Below are 13,759 nucleotides of genomic sequence, written 5' to 3' on the forward strand. Positions count from 1 at the left end.
CGGACAGCAGAACAAGGCGGACCAAAACGACAATCTTTATCTTGTAACTAAAATAATTTTTGTGTGGATCTACCACATCAACACCATCCTATTTACTACTTTGGACAGAATGCAGGAGCAGTTGATCTCCACAAATGTCAAATCTGAAACTAATCCGCAGGCAAATTGGCAACCATTTACGCACGCGGAATACAGTATACCATACATGACTGAGAGTATTGTACCGCACATAAAAAATCTACTCCTCCGCTTATTGATAATCGCAACAAAAAATGAGCGCCAGACAGTTGCCTACTTACATCCAGAAAAAAAAGCTACTTTGATATTTTTAAAAATTCGGCCGCCACGTGTTGGATTGTGTGGATTGTGGCGATGAATGCTTTGATCGAGGTTAAGGAGTACAAGAGAAAAACAATTGGATGGAATGGGGCATAGATAGCGATGTTGTGGCACGTTCATTGCTGATTGACGAGGTGTAGACAGGGATATACTGTAATGATACAAACAAACGATTTTTCGAGCGAAGCGGGTGGGAACAAGGTGGTAGCGATTGGACATTACCTTGAAAAAGTCGAGCAATGTGAAGGTGATCCATACTAAGGTGATAGTATAAGAGCGATTTGAGAGAACACTCAATATGGTTCGTGTTCAGAAAGAAAGGGAGTGAATTCATGCCCAAAGCCGATAGCGCGAAGTGTTCGCGCTCCTCGATTTCAAATAGCACCAACAACGGCATACACAGTGTGCGCATCGGCAACAACCAGCGATGAGAGAGCATAGAAGGCGAAACGAGTCATCATCATCGCCATTATCATCACCATCATCATTATCATCATCGTACAGTTCGTATTTCACTCAGGAAATACTGTGAGTGACCGGCCTCATTGAACGAATAGCCTCTAAAGAACTGAGACTATCCGTAAAAAACGAAATATTTATCAGAGGGAAGAGAGGCGGTTCGCTCTAATGCATAGTGTATAGCCGCTAATTCTGCGATATATACGGAACAAGGGTTTTAAGTCTTCGTATGAGCGGTGCTATGAAGATTGTTAAAGACTCCGAAACCAGTGGATTCTGTTGTTTTTGACCCGTCGGTTAAAAACCTTTTATCACAACTAACATGACCGTACTTGTTGCAAAAATTGGTGGTATCGATACGGATCTGATATTCCATGGATCTCTTGTTTCATGGTCAGATCAAAAACCTCAGTAGAACTGGAGGAGTCCAGGAAGCAACCACGATTGGAAACATTCAAAGAAGGACCAATCTCTAGGCTCATGTAGCAGTAGTACACTGTCATAAATTTTAATTGGAAGTTTCGTTCGATTAGCTTCTCAAAATTCTCAATAACCAATTGGTTTAAAACCTCACACCGAATGAGGAACCTGAACGACAATTCCACGAAACGATCTGATAAAGGAAGTACTCCCGCAAGTACCTCTAGACTCATTGCATGAGTCGAGTTCATACAGCACGAGCTATTTGTACTGCGGATATTTTTTTCACATCTGTGAATGCCTTGGAAAATGATCACAAAAGTTGTAATTTTGTTTCAAGGCACAATACATCTAAGACATTCTAAATCTTCTCTATATACCGCCATCGGGGTGACAATGGGTCTGGGGGTGAGAATGGGTCATCGCTCTCACCGGCAGCCCTTATATTTTAGTCTTATTGCCCTCAGATACATTCAATCCATTCTACAAGCATTCTAAGTAATTGAAATAGTGACCCATTCTCACTCCCATTCGACCCATTGTCACCCCCGACGACGGTAATAAAAATGAAATAGTCTGTGTTCGTAGCCGCATTACTCGAAAACGGCTGGATGGATTTCATTCCTTCAGCAAATATGTTCGTTGTCATTTCCGCCGGGTTTATATGGTATTTCCTTATGCGAAAATCACGATTAAAGTTGAGTTAATCGTGAAAAACTAAAATTCAGAATCGTTTGGAAATTTCGCATGGGCAGTTCATGGGCGCGCATTTTCGCCTACCATGCAGGCCAACGTCTGTCGGGGGTCTAATAGCTTAAGATAAAAGAAGCAAATCATTCAGATCAAAATCAAGCATCAATGAAAATACTCTAGTACCGGTATTTTCCCGATACTACCGGTACTGAGCTTTCTCAGTACCGTAGTACCGGTACAACAAAAAGGGACCGATACTAGGAACCCTATTCGGGGACTGCCACAAGGTGCACACAATTTTACCACCCAACGACTTTGCCAGCGAATTACGCAAAATTTAAAGCGGTGACATATATATTTTTATGTTGTAAACAAATGTAAACAAATCAACAAGATGTTTATGCTCCGTTACTTGTGCAAACAAATTGAATTTTCCGGGAAAAACTACAGGTCAATCGAAGGTTCAATACGGAATTGTCCGGAGTCACAAAGGAAGAAACAAAAAATATTTAAAAAAAATTAAAAAATCATGTGGAAGTATATAATAATGAAACCAATGAAAATCTTTCAGCATAATTTAATATCCCATGAGTTTTCCCTGGTTTTCCCGATTTTTACATGAGCATGAGCGCGAAAAAATGAAGCAAAGAAAATAGGTATAAATGTAACGTTCCGGTCTTAGACGATCGGTATGACACAAGGCCCTCGGTCGGCGCGACCTATCTACGTATACGAGGGGCTCTTCGATAATGTTAGAAAGCTGCGCTTTTGAATGTGTTCTGTATCGTCATAATAATTAATTATAGTATGTGAGTGAAAATTAGCTCATTTTGGTCATGTAGAGTAGTACTATTGTTACACATACGAATAATAAACAGTTTTTGATTTGTTTGGTTTAGGGGAAGTGCACCGGTGCAACTTAGTACCTATTTTGGCCAACCCTGAAATCGTTGAAGCTGCGTTGAAGCGTGAGGGATATATCTCTTGTTGGAACTAATAAAACCCTTGCGAATTGCTTTATTTTTGAAGTTATTCGCAAAATTGGCCAAATTAGGAACATGTCCAAAACCGGTACAGTTCCCCTACCATAATCACCAAAAGACATTACAAAATTACGAATTATGCTTAGCTTAGCTTAGACTGACTGTACATATCAATGGTTGCTACTCCGTGATTGATCAGAACTGGTGCAAATTGCACTACGATCCAAGTGAATAGTGGTTGGGATTTACCAAATATTCTCGAAGTGCACGTTTCAGCAGCTCGCAAATGTTGATCAATAACGGCACCGGCCAAGTCCTTACAGTCAGTTGGGAAAGGGAGGGAATGTGAGTGTGTGGTAATTGTTGCTACTAGAGACCGAGAATACCTCTGCATCTCCACATTTACCACGGGAAGGAAGTAGTGTTAGTTGGGTGGGGTTATCAGTAACATAGATCGGGATTCACCATGGAAAGTGATGTGACCTATGAAACTTCTACACAGCAGTATTAGCATTTTCTTAATTTGTGCAATTGTTCATTCTTCGCGAGAATAAACAATCAATCGCTCAAAGGGAGCGATTGGTCATGTTAATTTCGGAGTAAGCGCCCGCTTTATCATTTCATTAACGTAAGAAAAGTAAAAAAGAAACGGGATTAAAATTGAAAATAATTGATAGTTAGCGGAAAGCTAATGTTATTCAGCAACCCTTATTTTATCTCTATTTGACGTTAAGTAAGAATGTAAATTTACGTTCATTTTACATGTCGTTTATTTTGCATTACTTTCGCGCGCGTGTGTGTGTCACTTGCCATGACCAGTATACCGTAATCAGGATCTCACTGGTATTAATCCTGATGTGCCGGTTGGCACTTTTGTTGGGCTTGTGCGCTTTGAGCGGCACACGGTCGCTTCCCAGTCTACATAAAATCGCACATGGTGCAATACAAGATGCTAAATTGGAGACGATATACATACATGTTGTGTGGAAAAGTACCTCTATCGCCTGCACTTCAGCATCCTACACGACACCATATACGTTCATGTGTTGACTGGGTTTGATAGGGCCTGCTTATGGACACATGCAGCTTTTGTAGAGGTTTAACAGAGCCCACTGTCAAACCCCACCACATCCTAGGCAGGCCCCCTAACTCGCAGTGGCCATGGGGAGGGGTCGTCAAGCCCTTGGACATAGTCCCTGCTGCCCCTACCAAAAGACATTACAAAATTACGAATTATGAATGAAAAAAATATGTTTCAAAGACCTACATATTTTTTTCGATTTACAACTAGTTCGTATATCCCGGGAAATCCCGGGATCCCGGGATGTTTGTATGTTTCCTTAGAAAACTTATTTTTGATTTAAAAACGATTTTATTCAATGTTCGTGGGCAGCAGGGACTATGTCCAAGGGCTTGACGATCCCTCCCCAGGCCATCTGCGAGTTGTGGGGCTTGCCTAGGATGTGGTGGGGTTTGACAGTGGGCCCTGTTAAACCTCTATAAAAGCTGCATGTATCCGCAAGTAGGCCCCACCAAAGCGACCGTGTGCCGCTCAAAGCGCACAAGCCCAAGTCCTGGTGTTAGGTGGGACGCTAAACAGCCCTGACACGACGGCCCTCCGACGAGACAGGAGGTTTGCGCTGGCCCAATAAGCCGCCTAGAAAACCAATCATTACGAACAATATAAGAGATAATGCGACTCGATATAATCGGCAAAGACCTAGGCGACGAATACAGGATCACGATTGGAAGCTTGGAACATGGAATTGCAAGTCGCTAGGTTTCGCAGGTTGCGACAGGATGATCTACGATGAATTACATCCCCGCAACTTCGACGTCGTGGCGCTGCAGGAGATTTGCTGGACAGGACAGAAAGTGTGGAAAAGCGGGCATCGAGCGGCTACCTTCTACCAAAGCTGTGGCACCACCAACGAGCTGGGAACCGGCTTCATAGTGCTGGGTAAGATGCGCCAACGCGTGATTGGGTGGCAGCCAATCAACGCAAGGATGTGCAAGCTGAGGATTAAAGGCCGTTTCTTCAACTATAGCATCATCAACGTGCACTGCCCACACGAAGGGAGACCCGACGACGAGAAAGAAGCGTTCTACGCACAGCTGGAGCAGACATACGATGGATGCCCACTGCGGGACGTTAAAATCGTCATCGGTGACATGAACGTACAGGTAGGAGGGAGGAAATGTATAGACCGGTCATCGGACCGGATAGTCTGCACACCGTATCGAATGACAACGGCCAACGATGCATAAACTTCGCAGCCTTCCGCGGAATGGTAGTCCGAAGCACCTTCTTTCCCCGCAAAAATATCCACAAGGCCACATGGAGATCACCTAACCAAGAAACGGAAAACCAAATCGACCACGTTCTAATCGACGGTAAATTCTTCTCCGACATCACGAACGTCCGCACTTACCGCAGTGCGAATATTGAATCCGACCACTACCTCGTTGCAGTATGCCTGCGCTCAAAACTCTCGACGGTGTACAACACGCGTCGAAGTCGGACGCCGCGGCTTAACATTGGGCGGCTACAAGATGGTAGACTAGCCCAAGAATACGCGCAGCAGCTGGAAGTGGCACTTCCAACGGAAGAGCAGCTAGGCGCAGCGTCTCTTGAAGATGGCTGGAGAGATATTCGATCCGCCATTGGTAGCACCGCAACCGCTGCACTTGGCACGGTGCCCCCTGATCAGAGAAACGACTGGTATGACGGCGAATGTGAGCAGTTAGTGGAAGAGAAGAATGCAGCATGGGCGAGATTGCTGCAACACCGCACGAGGGCGAACGAGGCACGATATAAACAGGCGCGGAACAGACAAAACTCGATTTTCCGGAGGAAAAAGCGCCAGCAGGAAGATCGAGACCGTGAAGAAACGGAGCAACTGTACCGCGCTAATAACACACGAAAGTTCTATGAGAAGTTAAACCGTTCACGTAAGGGCCACGTGCCACAGCCTGATATGTGTAAGGACATAAACGGGAACCTTCTTACGAACGAGCGTGAGGTGATCCAAAGGTGGCGGCAGCACTACGAAGAACACCTGAATGGCGATGTGGCAGACGAAGATGGCGGTATGGTGATGGACCTGGGAGAACGCGCGCAGGACATAATTCTACCGGCTCCGGATCTCCAGGTTTTCTATACTTTCTCGCATTGAAAGTCTAATCACGTCTAACAGCACCAACAGCCTGTTCGATCTAACAGTCTTTTGCTGTAAAAGACAAGCTAAGACTTTATTGGTACCTGGAAATCTGCGTAAATGCAGGAGGCTCCCAAGGAATTCCAAAAATACGAATAGACTTCATAAAAATTCCTAAAAATATGGAAGCATATAGACTTTTTTGAACAAACACTTGAAAATAAACAGGAATTTGAAGAAAAAAAAAGCAGATAAACTTTTGATAGCGATTGAAGACCTAGCATTACCGTAAGTCATTAACAAATTCCAAAGAGGCTAAATGTTGGTGAAAACTTATAAGAAAGTACATAGTTAAAGGAATTCTAATGAAATTATACTACTAAACATTTAATCAAATCAATATTTACTTAATCGAAGCATTGTTTCGAGACTGATTTGCGATTCGATTCTGTAGAATGCAAACGTTTCCCCTAAAACTAATTCCCATTTTTGATAGAGAAAAGCTTATTCTGTCGGATACATATCGTTAATTTCTCAGAAAATACTCGCTTTAGAGTGAAAATACTCCAGCCCTCCTGCGGCTCCGGCGTGCTTCTATTTGACAGAATGGTATGACCTTTTTAATATTCGAATATCCCTCTATTAGTTGCACTGAATGAATTAAGAATATATAATCGTTTAGATGGTGTAAAATCAAAGAGCAGAACTTTTTGCACAAAATGTAGGACAACATTGTTTGCTTTCCAAGGTTTGTTTACAAAATAAGTTACGCCCAAATCGCAAATCTGTCCTGGTTTGTAGATGCTTTTTTCGAGTAATTCTCATAATTCATTTCAAAAATACAGCCTCGAATTCAAGAATTCAAGTGTTTTAAAGTTATAATCAGATCAGCTATATAATAAACACAGAGAAACAGACGTCTCACTTAGAACAAAATGCAATCAAAATCATCGTCACGGAAACATTATCGCCCAATTCTAAATTCATTGTGTTCACTCAAACACAAGCAAAATCTAAGGAATCGCCATCAGTGGCCGATTGACCGCCCACAAAAAAATGAATCCACCGTTAAAAAGGTGAACGATGGAACATGTGTTGAGTGAGACGTCTGTTTCTCTGTGTTACAAAATTAACATATAGGCACAGAGAACAGACGTTCATCTTCATTCGCGTTGTTCTGTAAAAGTTTGTACTGGTAATTTTTAAGGTAATTTTTAGTGTACTGATGAATATGGTTAAAATTTGCCGTGTTTTGCTTTTTGGCGCTAGTGTTCATTCCTAATTGCTCCTAGGCTCGCTCCTGGGTAGCAGCACTACATTATTTGTGTAGTGTATGTCAACGCCAGCGCTTAGTGAGATTGAGCTTTTATGTCGGGCAGCCTGCGTTGGCGGTGCTGAGGTGCGATTTAAATCTTTACACACTTTTTAAACGAAATTTTGTTCGAGCATCCATGTTTGTTCTCTGTGATATAGGTACTTTTGGATTATAAATTTTTAAATTAAAAAAAATGCCTACGACTGCATCAAATTCCCGGGGTTTTCCCGGTTTTTCCCGGTGATTTCGAATTCCCGGGTTTTTCCCGGTTTTCCCGGATTCCCGGGTGATTGGCCACCCTGACCGTCTCTCTCAGGGCACCAGGAGAGAGTGTGCATTATTTGTTAGACAGTAGGAGTCCAAGCAAAGCTTTGGTCAGGAGCTGGTCAGCAGCAAGAACCAAAAAAAATAGGCAGAGCATCGGGGTCGGACCACTTGTACTTGCGCACGTGCTGGAAAGTTTGTTGTACGAACGTCGATTGGAAGGACGTGAATTGGATCAAGAATTGTTTTGCAGGCCAGAAGCTCAGGAAGACTGACTCAATGTTGGGCGGCGCGAGAAGATTAGTAAGGCGAATATCAGCTAGTTAACACAACCTCGCTAGAGACGAGAGATGGGTAGGAAACAGGCGCCAAATAGATTTAGCCGATCTTGTACTGTAGATACTTGTCGTTTAATTAATAGAGAGCTGTAGCTGCTGGAAAAAGTATAAGTAATTAGTTCTCCATTGAGTGGTATAGGGGAATCTAATATTTTTTGTGAAGGTGTTCTATTAACTACTTCCGACATTTTCAAATAAAATTGCTTCTAGATTTTTGAGAACAGTTTTAAAACATTTCCCGTATGCTTCTCCGTGCATTTTTTTTACAAATATCACCCTTCAACTTCTTCTTCTTCTTCATACAACCTTTAAGGTTCCTTCAAACACACGCGACGCGACAATCGCGATGCGATTCTATCGCTTGGTGACTGCGATTCTGTCGCCGTTGGTATGAAAGCGTAAATGGATCATTGCCTGCAGCGACCCAATGATAGCATCGCGGCGACTAGCTGTCGCCGTTGCGGCGATGAAATCGCTTAGGTCTGGGGAGCCTTTAATCGGCAATACCGACAAGTGTGTTTCCACAGTTCGGAATTTTAATTTTGCGTTGCATGAAATTGTTCGATTAGGAAAGATTAGTCGTTCTGCACACGACTTTCAGAACATTTGGTTGGAAACAGTTCCCGCATAATGGAATTTCTAAAATAGGAAATTAGGAACACAGGACTTTTGCGTTCACCCAGTCTATGCTGTGACCACTATTTTCTGTGTGTGCTGCCACGCTGGATTCGTGCGCTTTCCCTGTGTCTACTGCGTTCCTGTGTTCTCGAAGACGAACCTTGATCTTGCGGCGTGTTTGACCAATATAAACGGCTGAACAGTCTTCGCAGGGAATCTGATAAATTCCGGACTGTTCATCCGAAGGGATCCTGTCTTTTAAATTACACAACAAGTCACGTAATGTGTTTTCACTTTTGTGAACTACTTGTAGCCCATGTCGTCGAAGTGTGGTTTTGATGGGATTCGTCAATTTGGGAAAAACGGTAAACTGATTCTCCTGTTTTCGTTAATTGCTGGTTCTAGGGTTGTAATATTCTGACGGAGCTTTTTCCGTTCGTGTTTACGGAATATTTTCTCTACAAACTTTTCATCGTACCCATTGACTTCTGCAGCGTTGAGGATTATTGCTTTTTCCTCAACAAAGTTCACATTCTCCATGGGTATGTTGTAAAGCCGGTGGGCCATGGAATGAAAAGCAGCTTGTTTCTGCGAACCAAAATGGTGGAGTCGGATCTGATGTATCGGTCAGTCGATGTAGGTTTACGGTAAATTTCAAATTTCACTGTATCGTCATCCTTTCTTGTAATCATCAGATCAAGAAAAGGAAGTTTCCCTTCCATCTCTTTTTCCATGGTGAACTTGATTGTACTATGTTGTGAATTTAGTAAGGCAAGTGTTTGGTCTAGGTAGCGTTCTTTGACTTGTGCAAAAATATCAAAGGTGAGGTGAGAGTTTACTGCCCATACTGAGACCGAACGTTTGAGAGACAAATAAGACATTTATTAAATTATTAAAAAGTTATTTTAAAAATAGTTAAAATTATTAAAAGGTTAAGAAAAGTAGAAAAGTAGAGAAAAAACACAAACAACAAAAATTAGGACACACTCTGTTGTTTTAGGCAGAAGCAGTAGCAACTGTACCACCACGCCCATCTTGAAACTATTATGACCAGAAAGTCGATAATGTTATAATCCAAAAATTCATCTTCATTTTGGCAATCCTTGCAGGGATAACTGGAAATCCAGAAGAAGTATTGTAATTGAAAAGAATATTGATAGGTTAAACTCCATTACCACCAAGCCAGTGCCAGTGTGAACATTTCCATTCGGTCAAACGGTAATCGTCATCAATAAAGTAGTAACAGAACTGGAAATGATTGCATTATTAACGCACATATGGGCTTAGTTTTCCTAGGGGCGTTGTGATTAAATTGATGTTTATTGCTAAACGAAGGCTTGCTAAACTAATTCAATAACAACTGCGTTTTCCACGTTTGAATGAATTTTGTGATTCGCGGTCACCAAACTGAAGCGATAAATGTTGCTTCGTAATTTATGCAAATTATACCAAACCGACTGACAATGATAGAAGCTACTATTTGCTAATGGATTGATTATCTGTGTACCACCAGTGTTTGAATAAGCTTGTTGGATTTGCAAATATAATAGAATTCTTTATTTCCTGTCCGACAAGTTGTCCACATTTTTGTTTTTTAAACTCATTCCTAATGAAATAATCTGTTTTGTTTTTTTAATATGGATAAAGATACTTTGTCTGCATTTTTTTTGAATTACCTGCTGCACCGATCTGCACTATTTCTTATTTGCATAATGAGGAATTGAATTAACTCCCGAATGCCTAACAGACGAGGTAGTTAGTTTTGACGTAGAATTACGTACTTCGGAAAGATTTTGGATTCCACGAAAAGAGTTCAGGAAGTAAAAGCCAATAACTCAGCCGTTTTTCAACGGATTATGGAGATCTTGGTATGAATCGATCAGTAAACTTTCTAAGATTTCATACAACTTTTCTAAACAGTTGATACAATGCATTCAACTATCAAAAAAATTAATTTCGTCAGGCAGTTTTAAAATTTCACTTTTTTAGTAAATTGCCTACATTTCGGCAATTACCCATCCGGCATGAACACGCACAAAATGTTAATGATCAAATTTCGCATCCACTATCCGCACTATACGTAATTCTATGTTTAATTTGCGGTCGTGTCTTTGATACAACCTTCTACTTTTTGTAATTTTAAGTTGTTCAGATTTTGAAAAGTCTTTGATTTTAGTCAATAAAATATACTTCAATGCATGGTAAAATTTGATTTAAAAATATATATCAAAATTCTACACATTTATTGAGAAATTTGGGCTTTAGATGTTTAGTTTTTTAGTGAAGTTTAGTCAGTTCGGAAAAACAAATTCCTATGGAATGTATCACGTCATTCGAGTCAAGTTGATGACCTTCTTGCTGCTCTGGTAGCCAACAAAAGAATCCATCAATGGATTTAAGAACTAGAAAGGATTTCTGGCAAGCCTAGCCATGATGTCTGATAGAGAAATAACTTGTCTGAGGAAATGCGACACCGCCAGCACAGTGGGACATGGGACAACTATGCTTGTCCCTGTCTAGACCGGCACCGGGAAAAAAACCCATCCACTTTCAGCATGGTCTTGCTTTGTAGCCGCGCGTCTTATCGCTAGGCTAAGGAGGGCCCCTGAATTCTGAATGATGCTCATGTTATTATGTTGGCAACTTTCATTATTGTTCAACCTTCAAGTGACTTCACGCGAGTGTTCACTTCTAAAGATTTTCAAACCGATAACCAAGTTACCCACAGAGTGCATACAATAAATAAGTTTCTTTTCGCTACTTTATTGCGTGTTTTTAAGTTGTTTCTAAATAAAATCTAATACATTTTAATTTGGGCCTCCTTAGCCGTGCGGTAAGACGCGCGGCTACAAAGCAAGACCATGCTGAGGGTGGCTGGGTTCGATTCCCGGTGCCGGTCTAGGCAATTTTCGGATTGGAAATTGTCTCGACTTCCCTGGGCATAAAAGTATCATCGTGCTAGCCTCATGATATACGAATGCAAAAATGGTAACCTGGCTTAGAAACCTCGCAGTTAATAACTGTGGAAGTGCTTAATGAACACTAAGTTGCGAGGCGGCTCTGTCCCAGTGTGGGGATGTAATGCCAATAAGAAGAAGAAGAACATTTTAATTTTCATGTTTTAATTCGCCATATTATAGCGTCAAGCAGATGATTCAGCGTTATTTACTTTAATGTATTGCTAATTGAATTAGTTACAGTTAATTACTTTTTTTATTTATCTATGTATTATGTATTTGTTTAAATTTTGTATTGTTTTTTTCTCTAAGAATATTTTTGGAGATTTTTTACTCGTTGGAATTCAAACATTAAATGTTGCTAACGTCTTCTGGGTTTTAAAAAAGTTTCCAGGAAATTGTTATTATTTTTGAAATTTTATATTTAGTAATTGCTTTAACAGTGATGACAAATTCTACTCCATTATGCAATCATCAATTTACTATTATCAGCAGACGGTGGAATCAGAGGCACTACAAAGTGCAGCAGTACAAATTGAGGATTCATAGAAACGGATTGTTTGCGGTCAACATAAAATGTGTTTCAACAAAACCAACTCAAAAAGCCAACATAAATTTTATGCTTAAATCTAAACTCGGTAAACATAGATTGTTTTTGTTAATTAAACCCGTCCCTCGAACATGCAACAATACACAACCTGGCATGACAGTCGTACCTACTTCATCCCGCCCTCAAAGCATGTGTACTTTTTGCTCGTGTGAAAAACACGAGACTTCCCATTCTACGTGCTCCGTTGTTTGCAGGTTATGGAAAACTGTCGTTGAAAGTGTAAAGATTAATTCCCCGGAAGGTAGAATAAACAAAACGACAAAAAATGAGATCTCGATAGATAGCTATAGTTCTTAAACGAAGAGTGAATTCAACGTATCCAACCATATATTTTAGAAGGATGCACTAAGCATGGGAACGACCACAAAAGTGACACGAGTTCTTCTGGAGTGTAACTATCCAAAGGATCTGCACCTGAAAGTGTGCAACAATTTAATTTCTTCATCAAGTTTCAGACGTTTCTGCTTCAAGGTTGAAAAAAACATGTCAATTAAAAAAATATGAAAGCTGTTATTTTCACACATCCTCCAATTGAAACATTACCATGTCGCAGCTCAACTCGGTTGACATCAGCACGTCTGTTCTACAGTTATAATCAGAACTGTGCAATATTAGGATGGTGTTTGTACATTGATAGAAGACTCAAATTGATGGTCTTTTTTATATGGATAACCTTCATTGTACAAAGCGATTTTTATCTGCTAGCACAAAATAAAAGTAAAAAATAAATAATTACAAAAACCGTATGATCCATATGAAGATGTCAGAAAATATCAACATTTCCATTTTAAGTGGTGATGTTCTGTTTTTGGAAAACTATACAATAATTATAAACGTATAGTTATCGATCAACTCAGTGTAACTCCTGAAACTTGGAACACACATACCTTATCTTAAGGAGATGATGATAGGTGGGTTAGAGATGCTCTTCGCTAAAGCAGGGGGGTGGGGGGTGAGGGAACGAGTCTAATGTTTAGTTAATGCTTAACTTAGTGTAACTTCTGAACCCCTTGGCCGATTCCAACCAAATTTGGAACACACATTCTTTATTTTAAGGAGACAACGATAGTGGGTTAGAGATGGAAAAAAGGAGTGTATGGGGGAGAGGAATTGTTCAATTATCGATCCACTCAACCCTTCATCGAAATCATGGTTTGCCCAGTGAAAAGAAATTATTAATGTGTTTCCTTCTGGATAGTGAATGTGATCCCTTCTTTCAAAATAGACGTTTGCCCGGAATAAGGCATCGGTGGGTGTTTTTCGTTCTTTAAAAATAGACGAAATAAGGCGATTATGGGTATGATTCCTTCTAATCAATCAATGTTTTCAAATGAAATCTGCCTTCTTTTAATCAAATGATGAAGTATCAATAAGAAAGCACAATTAGTCATAATTAATCACAATTATCCTGTTGACCAATTGGTTTATTCATACAATCATACAATTCCCAGCAAGGCCGGGTACATACAGCTAGTATAGTAATATGCATAGGTATCCGCGAGAGCCATTTGGGCCAAATTACAATCAAAAACAACCTGGCGCGAGGTCAAGGCCTAGTTGAAGTTTAACACGGGTATTGGGCCCTCCTTAGCCGTGCGGTAAGAC

This window comes from Armigeres subalbatus, chromosome 3 (assembly GCF_024139115.2).
Source record: "Armigeres subalbatus isolate Guangzhou_Male chromosome 3, GZ_Asu_2, whole genome shotgun sequence".
NCBI lineage: Eukaryota > Metazoa > Arthropoda > Insecta > Diptera > Culicidae > Armigeres > Armigeres subalbatus.